We start from the raw sequence: 20,661 nt of genomic DNA, 5'->3' as shown, positions 1-20,661 counted from the left end.
AACCATAGACATCATATACATGAAACTATGAAACTACTACATCCTAGTTGCGTTGCGTAGCAGCATTTAAGATACCAGAGCACTGTGCAGCATTTTCCTGTTCTAATCGGCGGACCATCGCAAGTACGGCTCGGGATTACTTTTCACAAGTAAGATTTAACATTACTATTGTACTATTGGTTGTAGTTTGTCCTTAAATCTAGAGAATTGAGAAGGAGCAAGGATCTTTGATAGTACTGTACTGTGTACTATGTATCTCCCTCCCTCAACTCAAGTGTTTCTTACATAACTTACTATTCAGATCAGAAAGAAGTTCGAAAAAGCACTTGTTAGACGCACAAAGCTTACTTTTAGCGTTAGGTAACGTTAAGTGCCTATTACCAACACAATCCAATCTGAAGTTAATACATACATTGTTCGACAGAACATAACTGTTATCAGTGTTGGGAAGGTTACTTTGGAAATGTAATAGGTTACAGATTACAAGTTACCCTGTTTAAAATGTAATAGTAGTGTAACTTTTTCAATTACTTTATTAAAGTAATGTAACTAATTACTTTTGAGTACTTTTGGATTACTTTTCTAAATTTGTGAAAATTAAAGAATAATAAATAAAAGCATATACATCAACTTAAATACAGTTATCTAATAAGCATGTGACATATTCTGTGTAATAAACTCCTGAAACATTGGTGTTTTTTTGAAACTGCTGTCTCTGTATATGATGATAGTTTTCTCAAAATAAGTAAAATGCACATGAAGTGACACAGAGCAGTTCTAGAAATTATGTTTATGTGCTCGTGTACTCCTATACTGAGGCAGCAGAGGTTGAAAACACTGCGAGCTTCAGTAGGCCTATGTGTAGTAAATGAAACCATGTCTTTGCCATTAATTTACAGGAGGGGCGGATTGGGAAAAAAATCAGACTGGAAAATTCAAACTCATACAAACAAATTCATGGACAAAACTATTTTTTGTATGGACCTGACATAAAAAAGGTTTAAATCTTTAATTTGGGGACATGCAAAATAATTAAAAGTTCTCTCTTGAACTGCACCTTCACTTCCATTTTTCTCTTCAGTCTCTTTATTTTGCCCTGTTATCCATCTCTCTCATGACTTTAATACTCAAGATTGAACAAAACTATACTTTACAATACAATACTCTACAATACTACAATATCTTTATAGAAAAATCCTAATACTGTACACGAGTCATGTTTTTCCCTTACAAAAAATTACCATGCTTTTATTAGCCTATATAAAGGTAAAATAACCTTGGTTTTTTTTTTTTTGCAAATGGATTTGTATTTATTTTTAAATAAATACATTTGTAAAATAATTTTACATTTTTGGTTATCACAGTTAAACAATAGTAACCATTTTCTCTGGATTTATAGTTAAATATTAAAATGTTAATTTTCGTAAGGGTTGTGTTGTTGTCTGTCGTAGCTCCTCGTAGAAATTTTTTTCAGGTAAATTACTACTGTAACATTACAACAGATAATAATGATGTCCTTTATATAGTATTTTGAGTGATGACTGATGAGCAACGTGCTGCTGCTTGATTAAATAAATAAAAAAACAAAGACAAAAAAGCATCTTTACAGATGAAACTGACCTGAAACCCTGAACAGGAGTTCTGCTTCTCTGCTCCAGCAGTCCACTCTATTCTCTCTATTCTCTCTCTCTCTCTCTCTCTCTCTCGCTCTCGCTCTCGCTCTCGCTCTCGCTCTCTCTCTCTCGCTCTCTCGCTTTGATTACTCTGAGTCTGATGTAAGGTTTTTTTCTCCATTCTGTCACCGATGGAGTTTCGGTTCCTTGCCGCTGTCGCCTCTGGCTTGCTTAGTTGGGGACACTTCATCTACAGCGATATCGTTGACTTGATTGCAAATAAATGCACAGACACTATTTAACTGAACAGAGATGACATAACTGAATCCAATGATGAACTGCCTTTAACTCTCATTTTTTGCATTATTGACACTGTTTTCCTAATGAATGTTGTTCAGTTGCTTTGACGCAATGTATTTTGTTTAAAGCGCTATATAAATAAAGGTGACATTGACATTGACATCCAAACCGTTTGGCGTAGGCGCGGAGAGCGCGCGAGTCATGACTAACAATTCATGACTTATTAGAGATTTAATTATCAAATGGCGGATTCGCAAATGATCGCTTTAGTACATTCGGCAGGCAATTATACAATAATGATATTAAATAGTGGGGCAAAATCGGCTGCCAGGCCACCGGGAATTGTCCCGGTTCTCCCGGTGTCCAGTCCGCGCCTGATTTCCACAGACACGCAGAATGCGCAAGTCATATATTGCATTTTTGAGGCTTTATATTCACAGACACTAGTCGATGTCATGTTTTGATTCAAGTGTACTGACCTACTTTTGATTTAGTCATCCAAAATGTGGCATATTCCGTCCGCGTTAGGCATTTCGTTTTTATGACTGGATTCTACGAACCTGTATTTCCGCATCCCGGAAATTATTAGGGCGGTATGTCTCAGAATAGTCAGTGCAATTTGGGAAAGAAATCAGTTAAATCTGTATGTGGATGTGTGTAAATATTCAAATGTAATCCCCTTTGTAATCGTAAAAAAATTCATAAGTAACTGTAACTTAATTACTCATTTTTTCTTAGTAACTGTAACTAATTACAGTTACAATAATTTTGTAATTAAATTACGTAACGCCGTTACATGTAACTAGTTACTCCCCAACACTGACTGTTATTTGAGTTTGCGCACGTGATATCAGGAAGTAAATTATATTAAGGTTGCTTTGATCATATTTTCTCTGTTCTGTAAAGTGTATTTGAGTACTGTGTAAAGCGCTATATAAATATGTATTATTTGTATTCTTATTACAAGGCGCTGAGAGCTGCAGAGAGGGTGATCTGCCAAGCTTCAGCAATACAAGCTCCTAAGGTGTCAACAGTGACTACGTTTACAAGCTGCTAAAATTCGGGTTATGGTCGGGTTAAGGTCACTATTTGGGTTTCTGAAACATTCGGGATAACCCGTTTACATGCGTGAACAGAGAAAGCTCCCTTTCGAGAGTACTCTCGTACTGCGTAAGCTAGCTTACGCTATGGGAAAAGGTCCCCTTTTCTCGAGAATATGAAGCCAAAAATTATCCTTAATTTTTAAATAATGTAAAACGCAGTGCTGCAGCACAGCAGACCTAAGCGAAGCGGCTCGCGTGCTTATTGGCTGTGCTGTGGCAACTGCAGCAACATATGGTGAGGCGGCGGAGAGGAACGAACCAATGGGGGCGCTTCGCGCCCATTGGACGTCAGAGCGCGCCAAAATAGGCGTGGCTGGAACTATATAAGCCACCGCTTCGCCATAGGGATCAGATTTCATCTCCTTCAGCGATCTCACCTGCACTTCGCTGTCTTCTCCGGAAAAGCCTCTACATGCCGTCGAAAAGCCTCTCAGCGGGATAGCACTGCAACGCAGATCTGAGGACGTCGGCTCGTGCTTCATCTCGACGCCGCCTTCGCACTCGCTTCCTGCTGCGCCATCCAGCGTGACTATATCCTTTATAAAGCTAGTGTGTTTGCTGCTGCATCACACTTTTTTCTCCAAAATTTGAGGCGTTGTTTCAAATGCCTCGGGCCTGCGCTTCCTGCCGAGGCCCTCTGCCCAGCGAGGACCGCCACATCCTCTGTGTCTCCTGCCTGGGCCGCGAGCATGCTGAGAACGCACTCTCCAAGGGCGGCTGCCCTGAGTGCGACAACATGGCTATATCGACCCTGCGGGCTCGATTAGCTCAAACCAGCCACGATGCTCCACCCGCTCCGCCTCTTCTCTCTCAAGTGCCGCGTAAGAAAGGCCGCGATCAGAGAATGCCTGAGCACACTGCTACACGCGAGCTCACGCCGGAACACTCCCCGCGTGCCTCGCCCGCTCTCTCTCCTTCGCCTGTCCTCTTCGTGGACGAGCAGCGCCAGTCTCTGCTCACCAGCGCCCCCTTCTCCTTCGGAGCGCCTGAGGCGGAAGAGGACAGACACGACAGCATTTCTCTCGCCGCGTCCAGTAGTGAGGAATGGTCGGGCTCCATTGCGGACCCCCCCCCCCCCCTCTACAGCCCCCAGCTGCACCGGACAACGCGCTGATATCGACGCGGAGCTTACTCGCGTGCTTACAAGGGCTGTCAGCGACCTTCAGCTCGACTGGTCTCCTCCAGACGAGCCCGCTAAAAGCAGGCTGGACGAATGGTTCTTGCAGGGGCGCCCTTCGGCCCCTCCGCAAAGAAATGCCCCCTTCTTCCCGGACGTTCACGATGAACTCACGAAGTCGTGGAAAGCCCCATTCTCCGCACGCTTGAAAACTTCTGTCTCGTCAGCGCTCTCCTCTGTCGACGGCGCCCGAGACCATGGTTACGAGAGCCTCCCCCCTCTCGAGGAGGCAATTGCTGCACACCTCTGCCCGCCCTCAGCCGCAGGATGGCGGTCGAAGCCTGTGCATCCATCCAAACCGTGCCGCACCACCTCAGCTCTCGCTGGCCGAGCATACACCTCCGCTGGTCAAGCTGCTTCGGCTCTACACACCATGGCTGTGCTGCAGGTTTTTCAGGCCAGACTTCTCCGTAACCTGGACGAGTCTGCCCCAGATACCTATGACTTTAAAGATCTCCGCAGCGCTACTGATCTAGCCCTGCGTGCGACAAAGACCACAGCACAAGCGATCGGCCGAAGCATGGCAAGCCTCGCTGCTTTAGAGTGACACCTCGGCTCACGCTCACGGAGATGAAAGACGCCGACAAATCCGCCTTTCTTGACTCTCCTATCTCGCCTTCCGGCCTCTTTGGCCAGTCGGTTAAGGGTTTCGCTGAATGCTTCACTGAGGCTCAGAAGACGTCACAAGCAATGAGACACTTCCTGCCGAAACGCTCTAGCTCTGCTGCGGGACGCCGTAGAAATGCGCCGCCCCCTCAGACCTCGAAGCCATCGCAGCCAGACTTACAGTCTCGCCCAGCGACCAAAACCGAGCACCGCTCTCGCTCTACGAGCCGCAAACCGCCAGAGAGACGGGGACCTCGGCCCAGGATTGTGCTGAACCCCGAGCCTCCGAAGCCCTCCTGACCTTCGTGCTGAAAAGACCGTGGTTAAGTCCCGCTGCGGCCGGACCACCACACAAGAAACCTCACATACTTCCTCCAATCCCCTCACTAAAGGCGGTTGGAGATGTCTATACTGCAGTAAACGAGCCTGTTACAATGCACGCACGCCTGCACACAAACGCTGTTTTCACGGCGACCTCAATAAAGCACAAAAAGAGCTTTTTCTATGTAGGCAGTGTGCCCACTACACAGTACGCACCCCTACATGTATGCACACTCCCCCAAGTGTCACAAAAACACACTCGGGTCCCCTTTCATGCCGACCTTCCCGCTCGCGCCGGAGGTGCTCTAAATGTAGCGCACGTGCCCACTTCTCAGTGCGCAACCCTACAAATAAGCGCTGTCACCACAGTGTCCCAAGCACAGCATACTCAAGCTACTGGTCCCCTCATAACAGGCGGCCAGTGCCCGAAGCACATTCAACCCATAGCCGCACGAGCCGCTGCATGGCAGGCCATCCCCAGCATATCAAATTGGGTTTTGAATATAATAAAACGAGGTTACTCGCTCCAGTTCGCTCGCAGACCGCCGCGCTTTCGCGCCGTGGTCGAAACGAAAGTGAAAAGCGAAATGACACACGTCCTTCGCGCCGAACTGATAAACCTTCTTGCAAAAGGGGCGATAGAAACTGTCCCCCCTGCGCAGCGCGAGTCAGGCTTTTACAGCCGCTACTTCCTCGTACCAAAAAAGGATGGCGGTCTCAGACCCATCCTAGATCTCAGACGTTTGAACAAAGCGCTTATGGCGCGATTGTTCAAAATGTTAACTACCAAACAAATACTCGCGCAAATTCGCCCGAGGGATTGGTTTTTCTCAGTGGATCTGAAAGACTCTTACTTTTGTAGGAATTGTACTTTTATCGTTTTTCAGGAAATGAAGAAATAAACTGCCTGGCAGACCAGTGCAAAAAAAACTAATAAAAGTAATTTTGACAAATCCTGTCTCTCAAAAGTCTTCCGTCTCTGTTGGCCTCTAAAATCTGTCGGTGTTCCTCTGGGCCATCTTCCTCAATACAAGGAGGGTGGCTCTCTCCTCTTATAGTGGCAATATTGTGAAGCACAACACAAGCCACAATAATGTCGCATGCCCTCTCTGGACTAACCCGGAGCCCACGCAGACACTGAAACCGAGATTTGAGGATCCCTACAGTCATCTCCACCTTGGCCCGTGTTCGGCTGTGAGCCAGGTTAAACCGTGTCTGTGGTCCAGGCTCAGGTTCAGGGTAGGGTGTCATTAAATAGGGCAGACAAGGGTATCCTCTGTCCCCCAGTAAGTAACCATTGTACTGTCCTGTAATGATTGAAGTGTACAACACAAATATAAAAAAAACGAAAAAACAAAAATTGTATAAAGCAAATCATACCCTGCTGAAATGTCTGGCATAATGATGACTCGCGGAAAATTCTGGCATCATGCACAGATCCTGGCCATTTTGCCTCGACTTTGGTGATGATTTGGGTTGCCTCACATATTACCTGTAGTTAGTGGAAAAAGTAATTACTTTGATGATTTTAAGAAGGGGAAAAATTAAGTTGTTACCTGCACATTGATACTATGAATAGATTTCCTATTAACATAGTCTCCCTCATTTATTGATGGAGCTTTAATAGGAATGTGAGTGCCATCAATGCACCCAATTACATTTGGAAACCCTGAAACAGAAAGTTATGGAAGTATGAAGTGTGTGCATAATGAATACATGTATAGATATTAATAATATGACTAAATATTAAATATGCGTCATATATTTTACTACAAACCTGCCACTCTGTGGAATTCGTCTTTAATAACAAGCAGAGGTTTATGGCCAGGGAACTGTACAAACGTGGGTAACAACTGTTTAAGTGGCAGACACACTGTACGAACGGCTCTACACACAGTTGCCTTTCCCACATGTACGGTGTACATTTTAGGACATCCTCAGACCTCAGTCATCAAATGAAAAGGCGTCATGCCTCAGACTAAAAGGCTTCAGTCATCAGAAAAAACGGCATCGCGCCTCAGACTGAAAAGCTTCAGGTCTCAGAAAAAAGGACGTCAGGTGTCAGGTCTCATACAATAAACGTTAGGTATCAGACGAAATGGACTCAGAAAAAAAGTCATCAGACTAAACGGACTCGGACAAAAAGTCATCAGACGAAACGAACTCAGGCAAAAAGTCATCAGACAAAACGGACTCGGACAAAAAGTCATCAGACGAAACGGACTAAGGTGGAATATAGCGTTGCCCCGCCCCATGTGACGTCACACGCACGCCGTTCACAGGAAGTGGTATATCATGGTTGATTGATGACAAAAGGAGGTAAGCAGCGTTTGATATTTTATATTTTAACAGTTTTATTCAAATGTTACACTTATTAAGTTATATAGGGAAGATAACATGCTTTTCGAGAGTCTTGTGTGCACGTTTAGAAAGTTAGTTAGCCATATTGCAACTAGCGAGCTTTTATTTTGGACAAGTAGTAAAATTACCCTTACGAAAAATAACGTACTCGGTTACTAACGTAACCTCGGTTCCCTGAGATGAGGGAACGAGTACTGCGTAAGCTAGCTTACGCTATGGGAAAAGGTCCCCTTTTCTCGAGAATATGAAGCCAAAAATTATCCTTAATTTTTAAATAATGTAAAACGCAGTGCTGCAGCACAGCAGACCCAAGCGAAGCGGCTCGCGCGCTTATTGGCTGTGCTGCGGCAACTGCAGCAACCTATGGTGAGGCGGCGGAGAGTAACGAACCAATGGGGGCGCTTCGCGCCCATTGGACGTCAGAGCGCGCCAAAATAGGCGTGGCTGGAACTATATAAGCCACCGCTTCACCATAGGGATCAGGTTTTAAATCGACTGAAGCGATCACCCGGTCCGAGCACATAGCACGGCAGGTTACGCAGTACTCGTTCCCTCATCTCAGTTAACCGAGGTTGCGTTAGTAACCGAGTACGTTCCCTTTCGAGAGTACTCTCGTACTGCGTAAGCTAGCTTACGCTATGGGAACACAATGTAAAACGCCGTGCGTGCTCGGGAACTTCGACCTGTCACAGCCCGAGGCGAGAGCTCGGGGCTTTATAGCAGGAGAAATCCCAGTCCCAACAGCCAACCTTAGTGAGCTTTATATAGGGAACGAAAAAAGGAGGACGTGATAAGGCTTAGCACGTCTATATAGAAAGCACCCTGGCCTGCAGGGCAGGGACTTGCAGATTATAGAATCTAATAAATGTGGACGGAGAGGCCCAGCCTGCCGCCGCACAGATATCATCCAGTGGTATCCCGCAGGACCACGCCCATGACGAGGCCATACCTCGGGTGGAATGGGCTCTGATGCCGAACGGGCAGTGAAGGCCTTTAGATTTGTAAGCCAGCGAGATAGTGTCTACTATCCATCGCGATAGGCTTTGCTTCGTTGTGGCGAGACCTCGGGTGCGCCCACCAAAGCATATGAAGAGCCGGTCCGACCTCCTGAATAAGGCGGAGCGCGCAATATAGGTTTTGAGAGCCCTGACGGGGCAGATGAAGCTCGCGTTGCTTTCGTCGCTTTGCGAGGAAAGGGCTGACAGCGAGATGACCTGCGCTCTGAACGGTGTTGAGAGCACCTTGGGGACATAGCCGTGTCTTGGTCTGAGAATGACTCTGGAGTCATTAGGCCCAAACTCGAGACAGTCAGCGCTTACAGATAGCGCATGTAAATCCCACACTCGCTTGACTGAGGCCAGAGCCAGTAGAAAAGCGGTTTTGAACGAAAGAAGCTTCATATCGTCAGACTGAAGCGGTTCAAAAGGGGGGCTCTTTAAGGCCTCTAGGACCGTAGACAGGTCCCAGGAAGGGATTGAAGGGGGTCGGGGAGGGTTCATCCGACGAGCTCCCTTAAGGAAACGAATGACCAGTTCGTTTTTTCCCAGTGATAGGCCGGCCACCGGAGCATGAGAAGCTGCAATGGCTGCCACATACACTTTGAGCGTAGACGGGGATCTGCCCGCATCTAAACGCTCCTGTAGGAAGGAGAGTATTTCCGTCACGTCACATAAGTGAGGGTCTAGGTTCCGTGCCCCGCACCAGGTGGAGAACACTGACCATTTCTGCGCGTACAGGCGCCTGGTTGAGGGCGCTCTGGCTTCCGTAATGGACTTTAACACTCCCTCAGGGAGGTTCCCGGGTACCCGTTGAGGGGCCATACATGAAGGGCCCAAAGTTCGGGGTGGGGATGCCAGAGCGCGCCCTTCAGCTGCGTGAGGAGATCTTTCCGCAGCGGTATTGGCCATGGGGCTGTACTGGACAGCTGCATCAGCTCGGAGAACCAAGGTTGGGTCGTCCAGAGTGGGGCTACTAGCAGCATAGCACATCTGCTCTTCCTGACCCGATCGATGACCTGCGGTAGCATCGCGACCGGTGGGAAGGCATAAAGCGGGCGTCTGGGCCAATCGAGGGCCAGCGCGTCCCTGCTCTTTGAAAAATATATTGGGCAATGAGCGTTGTCTTCTGAGGCGAAGAGGTCGACCTCTGCCCTGCCGAAGATGCCCCACATCAACTGAACCGTTTGTGGGTGAAGAGACCACTCCCCAGGGGGAACATTCGCCCTGGAAAGCATGTCCGGGCCCCGGTTCAGGATGCCAGGTACATGCGCTGCCTTTAGCGAGCGCAGATTGTAATGTGCCCATGTCAGAAGACGTTCGGTCAGGGTGTGCAAGGTTTCTGACCTGACACCACCCTGGCGATTTATGTAGGCCACCACTGACATGCTGTCTGATCTGACCAGAACATGGTGGCCCTTTAAAAATGGGAGGAAAGCCTTCAGGGATAGTTCGACCGCTATCATCTCCAGACAGTTTATGTGTAACAGTCGCTCCGGGCTCGACCAGAGGCCGGAGGCAGACCTGCCCTCTTACAGGGCGCCCCAACCGAAGTTGGATGCATCTGTCGAGACTACTTTCCATTTCGAGACAGCGCCCGTGCTTACGCCTAACTGATACCAGTTGGCTATTTTCCAAGGGGCCAGAGCTGTGATGCAGCCGTGGGTCACCCTGATGCGCGCGCGGCCGGAAATCCAGGCGCGCGCTGGAACACGGTCTCTCAGCCAGCGCTGTAGTGGGCGCATGCGCAGCAGGCCCAGTTTGAGAACCGCAGAGGCTGATGCCATCAGACCTAGCATTTCCTGAAATCATTTGAGCGGGTAAAGAGACCCGGCTTTGAACGACACGGCTAGATGCTGAATAGTGAGAGCGCGCTGTGACGTCAGACGCGCTGTACATGTCGCTGTACAGAGTCTATGTCTATCCCCAAAAAGGAAATCCTCTGGCTGGGAGACAGAGCGCTCTTGACAGTGTTGATCGTGAGACCCAGGCATTCTAAATGGCTGAGGATCCAGGATCTGTGTGTCGTCAGTAGTTCCTCGGAATGGGCTAAAACTAGCCAGTCGTCGAGGTAGTTCAATACTCGCACTCCCCGCATTCTGAGGGGTGCGAGAGCGGCATCCATGCACCGTGTAAACGTACGGGGCGCTACGGAGAGGCCGAATGGAAGAACCATGTACTGATAAGTCTGCCCCTCGAAGGCGAATCTCAAGAATGGCCTGTGATGGGGTGCTATTTGAATGTGAAAGTAAGCGTCTTTCAGATCCACTGAGAAAAACCAATCCCTCGGGCGAATTTGCGCGAGTATTTGTTTGGTAGTTAACATTTTGGACGATCGCGTCATAAGCGCTCTGTTCAAATGTCTGAGGTCTAGGATGGGTCTGAGACCGTCATCCTTTTTTGGTACGAGGAAGTAGCGGCTGTAAAAGCCTGACTCGCGCTGCGCAGGGGGAACAGTTTCTATCGCCCCTTTTGCAAGAAGGTTTATCAGTTCGGCGCGAAGGACGTGTGTCATTTCGCTTTTCACTTTCGTTTCGACCACGGCGCGAAAGCGCAGCGGTCTGCGAGCGAACTGGAGCGAGTAACCTCATTTTATTATGTTCAAAACCCAATTTGATATGCCGGGGATGGCCTGCCATGCAGCGGCTCGTGCGGCTATGGGTTAAATGTGCTTCGGGCACTGGCCGCCTGTTATGAGGGGACCAGTAGCTCGAGTATGCTGTGCTTGTGACACTTTGGTGACAGCGCTTATTTGTAGGGTTATAGGGTTGTAGGGTTATTGGTAGGCACGCGCGCTACATTTAGAGCACCTCCGGCGCGAGCGGGAAGGTGGGCATGAAAGGAGACCCGAGTGTGTCTTTGTGACACTTGGGGGAGTGTGTATACATGTAGGGGTGCGTACTGTGTAGTGGGCACACTGCCTACATAGAAAAAGCTCTTTTTGTGCTTTATTGAGGTCGCCGTGAAAACGGCGTTTGTGTGCAGGCGTGCGTGCATTGTAACAGGCTCGTTTACTGCAGGGATTGGAGGAAGCATGTGAGGTTTCTTGTGTGGTGGTCCGGCCGCAGCGGGACTTAACCACGGTCTTTTCAGCCCGAAGGTCAGGAGGGCTTCGGAGGCTCGGGGTTCACCACAATCCTGGGCCGAGGTCCCCGTCTCTCTGGCGGTTTGCGGCTCGTAGAGTGCTGGGTGCTGGGTTTTGGTCGCTGGGCGAGACTGTAAGTCTGGCTGCGATGGCTTCGAGGTCTGAGGGGGCGGCGCATTTCTACGGCGTCCCGCAGCAGAGCTAGAGCGTTTCGGCAGGAAGTGTCTCATTGCCTGCGACGTTTTCTGAGCCTCAGTGAAGCGTTCAGCGAAACCCTTAACCGACTGACCAAAGAGGCCGGAAGGCGAGATAGGAGAGTCGAGAAAGGCGGATTTGTCGGCGTCTTTGAATTTAAGCATATTACTAAGCTGAGGAAAAGAAACTAACAAGGATTCCCTCAGTAGCGGCGAGCGAAGAGGGAAGAGCCCAGCGCCGAATCCCCGCCCCGGGCCACGGGGCGCGGGAAATGTGGCGTACAGAGGACCGCTCTCTCGGCGCGGGCGTGGGGGGCCCAAGTCCTTCTGATGGAGGCTTAGCCCGTGGACGGTGTGAGGCCGGTAGCGGCCCCTGCCCCGCCAGGGTGCGGTTCCTCTCGGAGTCGGGTTGCTTGGGAATGCAGCCCAAAGCGGGTGGTAAACTCCATCTAAGGCTAAATACCGGCACGAGACCGATAGTCGACAAGTACCGTGAGGGAAAGTTTGAAACTTTGAAGAGAGAGTTCAAGAGGGCGTGAAACCGTTAAGAGGTAAACGGGTGGGGTCCGCACGGTCTGCCCGGAGGATTCAACCCGGCGGGTCTGGTCGGCCCGGTCGGGCGCGCGGATCCCCTTGAGTGGGGACCGCCGTCCGGCCGCTGGCTCGGCCGCTGTCGGGCGCACTTCTTCCGAGGCGGTGCGCCGCGACCGGCTCCGGTTTGGCCAGGAAGGGTCGGGGGGTGAAGGTGGCTCGCGGCCCCCTGGTCGCGAGCTTTACAGAGCCCCCACGCCCCGACTTTGCCGCTTACCCCCGGGGCTGTGGGCAGTGTCCTCGCGCCTTCTCTCCTCCCGACGGGGGAGGGACGGGGCCCCTCGTCCCCGGCGCGTGCGTCGACCGGGGCAGACTGTCCTCAGTCTGTCTCCGACCGCGCCGCCAGGGCGGGGATCCGGCCCTCGTAAAGGGTGCTCGAGGTCCGCGGCGAGGTCGGCCACCCACCCGACCCGTCTTGAAACACGGACCAAGGAGTCTAACGCACGCGCGAGTCAAAGGGTGTCTCCGAGCCCCCACGGCGCAATGAAGGTGAAGGCCGGCGCCCACCGGCCCAGGTGGGATCCCCCCGCCCCGGCGGGGGGCGCACCACCGGCCCGTCTCGCCCGCACCGCCGGGCAGGTGGAGCTAGAGCGCGCGCGATGGTACCCGAAAGATGGTGAACTATGCCTGGGCAGGGCGAAGCCAGGGGAAACCCTGGTGGAGGCCCACAGACTAATCGAACCATCTAGAAAACAGCGAGGCTTGCCATGCTTCGGCCGATCGCTTGTGCTGTGGTCTTTGTCGCACGCAGGGCTAGATCAGTAGCGCTGTGGAGATCTTTAAAGTCATAGGTATCTGGGGCAGACTCGTCCAGGTTACGGAGAAGTCTGGCCTGAAAAACCTGCAGCACAGCCATGGTGTGTAGAGCCGAAGCAGCTTGACCAGCGGAGGTGTAAGCTCGGCCAGCGAGAGCTGAGGTGGTGCGGCACGGCTTGGATGGATGCACAGGCTTCGACCGCCATCCTGCGGCTGAGGGCGGGCAGAGGTGTGCAGCAATAGCCTCCTCGAGAGGGGGGAGGCTCTCGTAACCGTGGTCTCGGGCGCCGTCGACAGAGGAGAGCGCTGACGAGACAGAAGTCTTTAAGCGTGCGGAGAATGGGGCTTTCCCCGACTTTGTGAGTTCATTGTGAACTTCCGGGAAGAAGGGGGCGTTTCTTTGCGGAGGGGCCGAAGGGCCCCCCTGCAGGAACCATTCATCCAGCCTGCTTTTAGCGGGCTCGTCTGGAGGAGACCAGTCGAGCTGAAGGTCGCTGACAGCCCTTGTAAGCACGCGAGTAAGCTCCGCGTCGATATCAGCGCGTTGTCCGGTGCAGCTGGGTGCTGTAGGGGGGGGGGGTCCGCAATGGAGCCCGACCATTCCTCACTACTGGACGCGGCGAGAGAAAGGCTGTCGTGTCTGTCCTCTTCCGCCTCAGGCACTCCAAAGGAGAAGGGGGCGCTGGTGAGCAGGGACTGGCGCTGCTCGTCCACGAAGAGGACAGGCGAAGGAGAGAGAGCGGGCGAGGCACGCGGGGAGTGTTCCGGCGTGAGCTCGCGTGTAGCAGTATGCTCAGGCATTCTCTGATCGCGGCGTTTCTTACGCGGCACTTGAGAGAGAAGAGGCGGAGCGGGTGGAGCATCGTGGCTGGTTCGAGCTAATCGAGCCCGCAGGGTCGATATAGCCATGTCGTCGCACTCAGGGCAGCCGCCCTTGGAGAGTGCGCTCTCAGCATGCTCGCGGCCCAGGCAGGAGACACAGATGATGTGGCGGTCCTCGCTGGGCAGAGGGCCTCGGCATGAAGCGCAGGCCCGAGGCATTTGAAACAACGCCTCGAATTCTGGAGGAAAAAAAGTGTGATGCAGCGGCAAACACACTAGCTTTGTAAAGGATATAGTCACGCTGGATGACGCAGCAGGAAGCGAGTGCTGAAGACGGCGTCGAGATGAAGCACGAGCCGGCGTCCTCAGATCTGCGTTGCAGTGCTATCCCGCTGGGAGGCTTTTCGACGGCGTGTAGAGGCTTCTCCGGAGAAGACAGCGAAGTGCAGGTGAGATCGCTGAAGGAGATGAAATCTGATCCCTATGGTGAAGCGGTGGCTTATATAGTTCCAGCCACGCCTATTTTGGCGCGCTCTGACGTCCAATGGGCGCGAAGCGCCCCCATTGGTTCGTTACTCTCCGCTGCCTCACCATAGGTTGCTGCAGTTGCCGCAGTTGCTGCAGTTGGGTCTGCTGTGCTGCAGCACTGCGTTTTACATTATTTAAAAATTAAGGATAATTTTTGGCTTCATATTCTCGAGAAAAGGGGACCTTTTCCCATAGCGTAAGCTAGCTTACGCAGTACGAGAGTACTCTCGAAAGGGAACCAAGGTTTTACTATCAAAAAACAAAACAAAACAAAAAACAAATGGTTGATATAGTAACCATAGTTTAACCATGGTGTTTGTTGTAAAACGGTGGTTATACAAATGGTACGTTAATCATTACACTAAAAAAACATGTTCCTACACTTTTACTATAATAAAACCATGGCCACTTTACGTCTGGGTAAAGCGAATTCTTTCAAGCTATTAGATTGAAATCTTGGTCTAATTATAACATACCTGTATGAGTCTAACACTAGTTGTTGAATTAAATGATTTTGTAAAAACAATGGTTCTGTCTTATAATTAAATATATATTTGTTGTTTCAGTCAATCAAGTTATCGCTGACATTTTCTGGGTAAGCGTGACCATGCTGAGCAGGACCATTGCCTGGATCCAGTACCCATTTAGATGGCCATGCAACAAATAAGCTCCTCCATGCCAGAGAATTACTGTTTGTTCAATCCAAACCTGCATGTCATCCTGGACTGTACAGAAATCTGCTGTGAAAGCCCTACACCACTGAAACTCCACTCTGAAGTTATAAGTGCACTACCACATTCAAAGGTCTGGTAGGCGTAGCTCTGTGTGGTGCAGTGGAGATGTGGTTATGGCAGACAAGGGGTTCACTATTGAAGATATGCTCTCCAGTGTTGGTGCTAGACAGATCATTCCATCTTTCAAATGTGCCAAGCAGTTCAGCAAACAGGACTGTGAAAAAACACAGGCCACTGCACGCCTCAGACTTCTGGTGGAAAGGGTGATTAGAAGGGTCAAAGAAATACACATCTGGGATTCTGTTGTGCCACTCACCTTGTCAGGATCTATTAATCAGATCTGGCATAATTGCTGTTTTATGGTTTATTATCAGGGACCAATGTTTCTTGAGCAGTGAATGTATATTAGTATATTAGATTTTTAAGAATGACTGTGATTATTACAATAGTAGTGTTACAGTGTTAACATTTGATAGTAGTTTTTTATTTATTAATTTTTTTTACCTTTTCAGTTAGTTGCAGTGCATACCTTTAATACCTACCATCATTAAATGTTTTTACTTTTTTTTTATTGTAATGTAAAATTTTATATTTTGTATAATGAAATTATTTAAATAAAATGTCCCTGAAAATAATTTGACAGACAATGAAATTAAAAGTATTTTTATATTAACTCATGAAAAAATCTTATTTGTTATATCATACAATGTATCAAATGTTAATATACACAACTAGTAAAAGAATATGCATATCATATACATTACAGAAGATTTAATACAAAACAAAGTATTCACCTCGGTATGTACATATTTCCGATTAATAGCAAGTACAATATATATTTATTGTTATAATTTGTTATGTATCTAATATGTTACAAAAGATCTACTACAAAATATGCTACATGCTACTCAACTACATAAAGTATATATTTACTATGAATGTAAAAATAAATCTTAGGTTCATACTATAATATGAACAGAATCTGTCCATTCATACCGCTGAAAGATACACATGCAGGTAAACGTTATAATAGTACTTTCATTGATGCTATGAAGGCATCATCTCGCCAGATCCTCTGTATTATGAAATCTGATTTTGTCTCAGTCACAAAGTCACACCAGAGTAGACCAGTGTCTGCAGTCTGACCTTGTACCTGCCAGTACTACTTATGGGTCTCTTTAAGTTTGGCTAGTCCTCTTTGAATTTTCATAAATGGAGCCTGAGCAATGTTTTCAGCAGAGGTGCTTTTTACCTCCACTAGTCCAAACTGGAATGTTTCAGATGGATCATGCACTCGTCCGTCTGGACTATTTTAAAATGACAGCCAAACTGAAAACCAAGCACAGGTAGTGGGGGAAAATTAACATCAGGAACACCTGCAGCTATAGGGGGACATTGGTATGAAAGTGGACTGCCAAGAGGTACAACTCTACTTTTGACATGCCCTCAAGTATGTGTGGCAGCAAAGGCTTGGGATTAATCTGAATTAGTTTTGCACCAGAAGCCAAGACATCAGCATCTGGAAGGGGACCTAAAGAAATTAACAAAATTATGAGTCGTGAAGACATTAAGATATAGCTGTGCGCACACAGACAAACAAACAGAGTTGTGAATTACCCGTGTAAGCCTTTTATGGGGTAGAATTGATTCCATTCTTCCCAACTGATTCTGGTTTCAGGACACACAGTTCACTCACTGCCTCTGGATGAACTCCCTTAATATAAAACGACAAAGTAATAGTTAAAGATCGTTTACTGATCTTGGGTGGATTTAATTTATATATTTGTTACTTAATCTGCACTCTTGTTCATTATTAGTCTATGATGTTTAAATGTTTACATATACTTTCTTTGAGTTAATAGTGTTCTTACCAATGCAGAAAGGAAAAATACATGCCTGTGCTCTTGGACGATGCCATCTGTGTGGCTAACTTGATTTTATTCATCTTCTTAGATGCGTTTCACTGCAAGATAAAAGCATTAGATGCTGTTAACATTTTTTTTTTCATTTGTACAAGGATATTGTATAACATCAGTGAAGAAGTACATTATCGATTAAACTTAACGGTAACACTTCCTATGAAGCCCGTATTTAAAACTCATTATAATGCCATAAGAATACTCTTATAATTTATGAATAATGTATTAGAAAAAAACTTTGTAATATGTCATATCATCTCATGAGTAATCATAACAGTTTTAATGTGTTATAATGTAAGTATAATTTACTTATTTGTGGTTATAGCATTTAAGATTATGATTTATAATACGCAATGAATATAATGCATCCACTTAACTTACAACAGAATGTTTCCCTTATATATAATACAAGTCTCATATCTTGGCATTGTTGTTTTGTCACTTTACTCAAAGCAGGCAAATTCCATTATAAATAACTACAACAATAATAATGAAAATAAAAATATTATTTTTCATTAAACAGCCATCATATCAAAAATCTGATCAGATGAATGTGTAATATGTAATACTTTTGATTTTAACTATATTTATTGTAATATCAATAAGATAGTAAGATACTGTATATATTTTAAATAAATAATGTCAAGATATAAGACTTATAAACCATTATAAATCATGTGGATTTAGCATGGTGTATATTGCGTGTTATACATAATCATACTCATAAAAGTTACATCCACAAATAAGTAAGTTTTATACGTATAATTGTTATGATTATTTATGAGATAAAACAACAAAGTTTTTCTATATATAATGCATTGTGGTTTTATTATAATAAATGTGTAGTAACTTTTTTTAGTGTAATGATTAACGTACCATTTGTATAACCACAGTTTTACTACAAACACCATGGTTAAACTATGGTTAGTAGCAAAATCATGTTAATCTGTGGATACCATGATTTAACTATATCGACCATTTGTTTTTTGTTTTGTTTTGTTTTTTGATAGTAAAACCATGGTTATTTTTCGTAAGGGTAACTTTACTACTTGGCCAAAATAAAGCTCGCTAGTTGCAATATGGCTAACTAACTTTCTAAACGTGCACACAAGACTCTCGAAAAGCATGTTCTCTTCCCTATATAACTTAATTAGTGTAACATTTGAATAAAACTGTTAAAATATGAAATATCAAACGCTGCTTACCTCCTTTTGCCATCTATCAACCATGATATACCACTTCCTGTGAACGGCGTGCGTGTGACGTCACATGGGGCGGGGCAACGCTATATTCCACCTGAGTCCGTTTCGTCTGATGACTTTTTGCCTGAGTCCGTTTCGTCTGATGACTTTTTGCCTGAGTCCGTTTCGTCTGATGACTTTTTGTCTGAGTCCGTTTTGTCTGATGACTTTTTTTCTGAGTCCGTTTCGTCTGATACCTAATGTTTATTGTATGAGACCTGACACCTGACGTCGTTTTTCCTGAGACCTGAAGCTTTTCAGTCTGAGGCGCGATGCCGTTTTTTCTGATGACTGAAGCCTTTTAGTCTGAGGCATGACGTGTTTTCATTTGATGACTGAGGTCTGAGGATGTCCTAAAATGTACACCGTACACATGCTCTGAATCGCCCACACTGTACAAAAAATGGCCAGACGCAAAAAATCTTAGTGCTATGCACAGAATGTTTTCTGTGCTAAGCGCAGAGCCGCGGTTTGTCACATTTGCGATATGCGGTTTTAAAAGACGTGTTAAATAAACTAATGAATCTTTTGAAAAACGATAACGCTCGTTTAAATATTCAATAGGGTATGCCAACACATCAATACGCGGTCTTATAACCCTCTCCCGACGAAAAAAACCTCGTACAATTTGTGCTTCTACGTCCACAGGATCCTCGTCAAAAGGGCACGCCATGCTCACCAACCTTCTGAAACAAAGTTACACTGAAACATAACCTGCTCTCGAGCAGGTTATCTTCAGAGAGTCAGTTGCTATGGTTACATACATACCCAGAAAGTTACCTCTGTTTTTGGAACCGAACGTTGAGGTTATCCACGAACTTACCCTTAAACATACCCAGGTATGTCACATAACCTGCTTTCTGGAATACCCCCCGGGTTTTTGCCGGTGTTTACATGGCCGTGCGCGACCGGGTTATTGCTAATATTCCGGTTTTGAACGGGTTATTGGCTGCATGTAAATGTGGCAAGGCGGGTTAGATTCCGCCCTGTGATTTGTGTTGAGTGACGGGGCTGACAGCCTATCGGCAGCCACCCCTGGCTTATTTAAGGCGGAGTTCAGGTTACCCGGTTATACGTCATCGTCACAGACTTTGTTGTTGTGCGCGTGCAGTTCCGTGGGAGCCAGGTCACTGTCCAAATTAATGCGACGTTGCTTGTGGGTGTAGGCTGTCCCTATCCGAGTGCGGCTAATGTGCTTGAACGGATGTAACATCTCTGTACGCTGGCGGGTTGCCTGTTGTGAACGAGACTGCGTGTGAGTAACTTAATCCTCTGTGGGTCTAGCGATCTACTACGGGGTAGGTAAATCTAACCACTTGAATTATCTGTGGTGGGTGTTTTTCTTAAATTCATTCATTAATCGTTCTCTCTTTTTAGTGCAGTATACCACTTGTGAGCGGTTCATCATTGTGAACTGGAGGCAAAATGCTCCATTGATAACATCGCTAAGACGGCACTGTTGTTTTCTGCTGACATTTAATATCACTGTGATCATCGTGATTCATTATTTGTTTTCGTTAGCTCACATTGCATCTGCATATGGTTATAAAAGCTGGTTGTACTAGTGTGTGGCTACTGGCTAGCTTCCGAGCCGTCCGTCCATGCATGATGTAGCTGCATGTGATGGTATAATTTAGCCTCACTTAATATATAACCACCAGCCTTTGGGTTATCCTTGAGCCCTTTGCTCTGTGTGTTCCTCGAAGATTGTGAAGTGAGCAACATTTCTTTGTCTTGTAAGCCTGGTTTTTGATTTTTGTGATTTAATGTCTAATTGTGTTTTGTGTGGTTCATTTCATTTTTGTTCATAGCCTTTGGCTGTTGTAACATGGCCACATTGTGAACTTTCTAGGTCACTACCAGCCAGGCTAACTACAGTGCTCAGTAATTTGCAGACTGTTGATTTCTTTGTTGAATTTGTTTTATTATAACTTCATAAGCTTGCAGCCAACTGTGAAGGTGTATTATATTGTGTTTTTGTTTCTTTCAGGAGCTGAAGGCCCGCCCTTTGCAGAGGAGCTAGCTGTCTGTCCTCTTTTGGTGGTGGTTCCTTCACAGAGTGTTTTGCCGTGGGCGCCTGTGTGTCTTTCACCTAGTGAGTGTGAGTGTTGTGTGGAGTGGAATTTGATGAGTGGGGTGACCTTAGGACACTCACTGCCCAGCTAGCTCCCTGCTGGTAAGCCTCAGCCCAAAAGTGTTTTTGTTTTGCTATTTTTGTTTTTCTTTATTTCTGGCTTGGTGCACACTTAACAGTGCAAAACTTGTCTACCTCGAAGTTTTTATATATTAAATTATTGTTGAGAAAATAAAAGAGT

The 20,661-nt window shown here is 46.9% G+C and overlaps 1 protein-coding gene and 1 long non-coding RNA gene across 2 annotated transcripts in view; one reads left to right on the top strand and one right to left on the bottom strand.

Moving 5' to 3' along the window:
• Positions 1-20,661, top strand: part of LOC132098560 (antigen WC1.1-like) — a 285,661-nt gene that overhangs the window by 221,512 nt on the left and 43,488 nt on the right. The gene's annotated exons all lie outside the window — the stretch shown is intronic.
• Positions 6,009-6,891, bottom strand: LOC132098829 (uncharacterized). The gene is made up of 3 exons (XR_009422981.1): positions 6,677-6,891; positions 6,501-6,612; positions 6,009-6,427 (listed from the first exon to the last, which is right to left on the bottom strand). It is a non-coding gene; the product is annotated as an uncharacterized LOC132098829 (long non-coding RNA).

The sequence above is a fragment of the Carassius carassius genome, chromosome 22 (genome assembly GCF_963082965.1).
Source record: "Carassius carassius chromosome 22, fCarCar2.1, whole genome shotgun sequence".
Classification (NCBI taxonomy): domain Eukaryota; kingdom Metazoa; phylum Chordata; class Actinopteri; order Cypriniformes; family Cyprinidae; genus Carassius; species Carassius carassius.
This window is presented reverse-complemented; position numbering and strand designations above follow the sequence as displayed.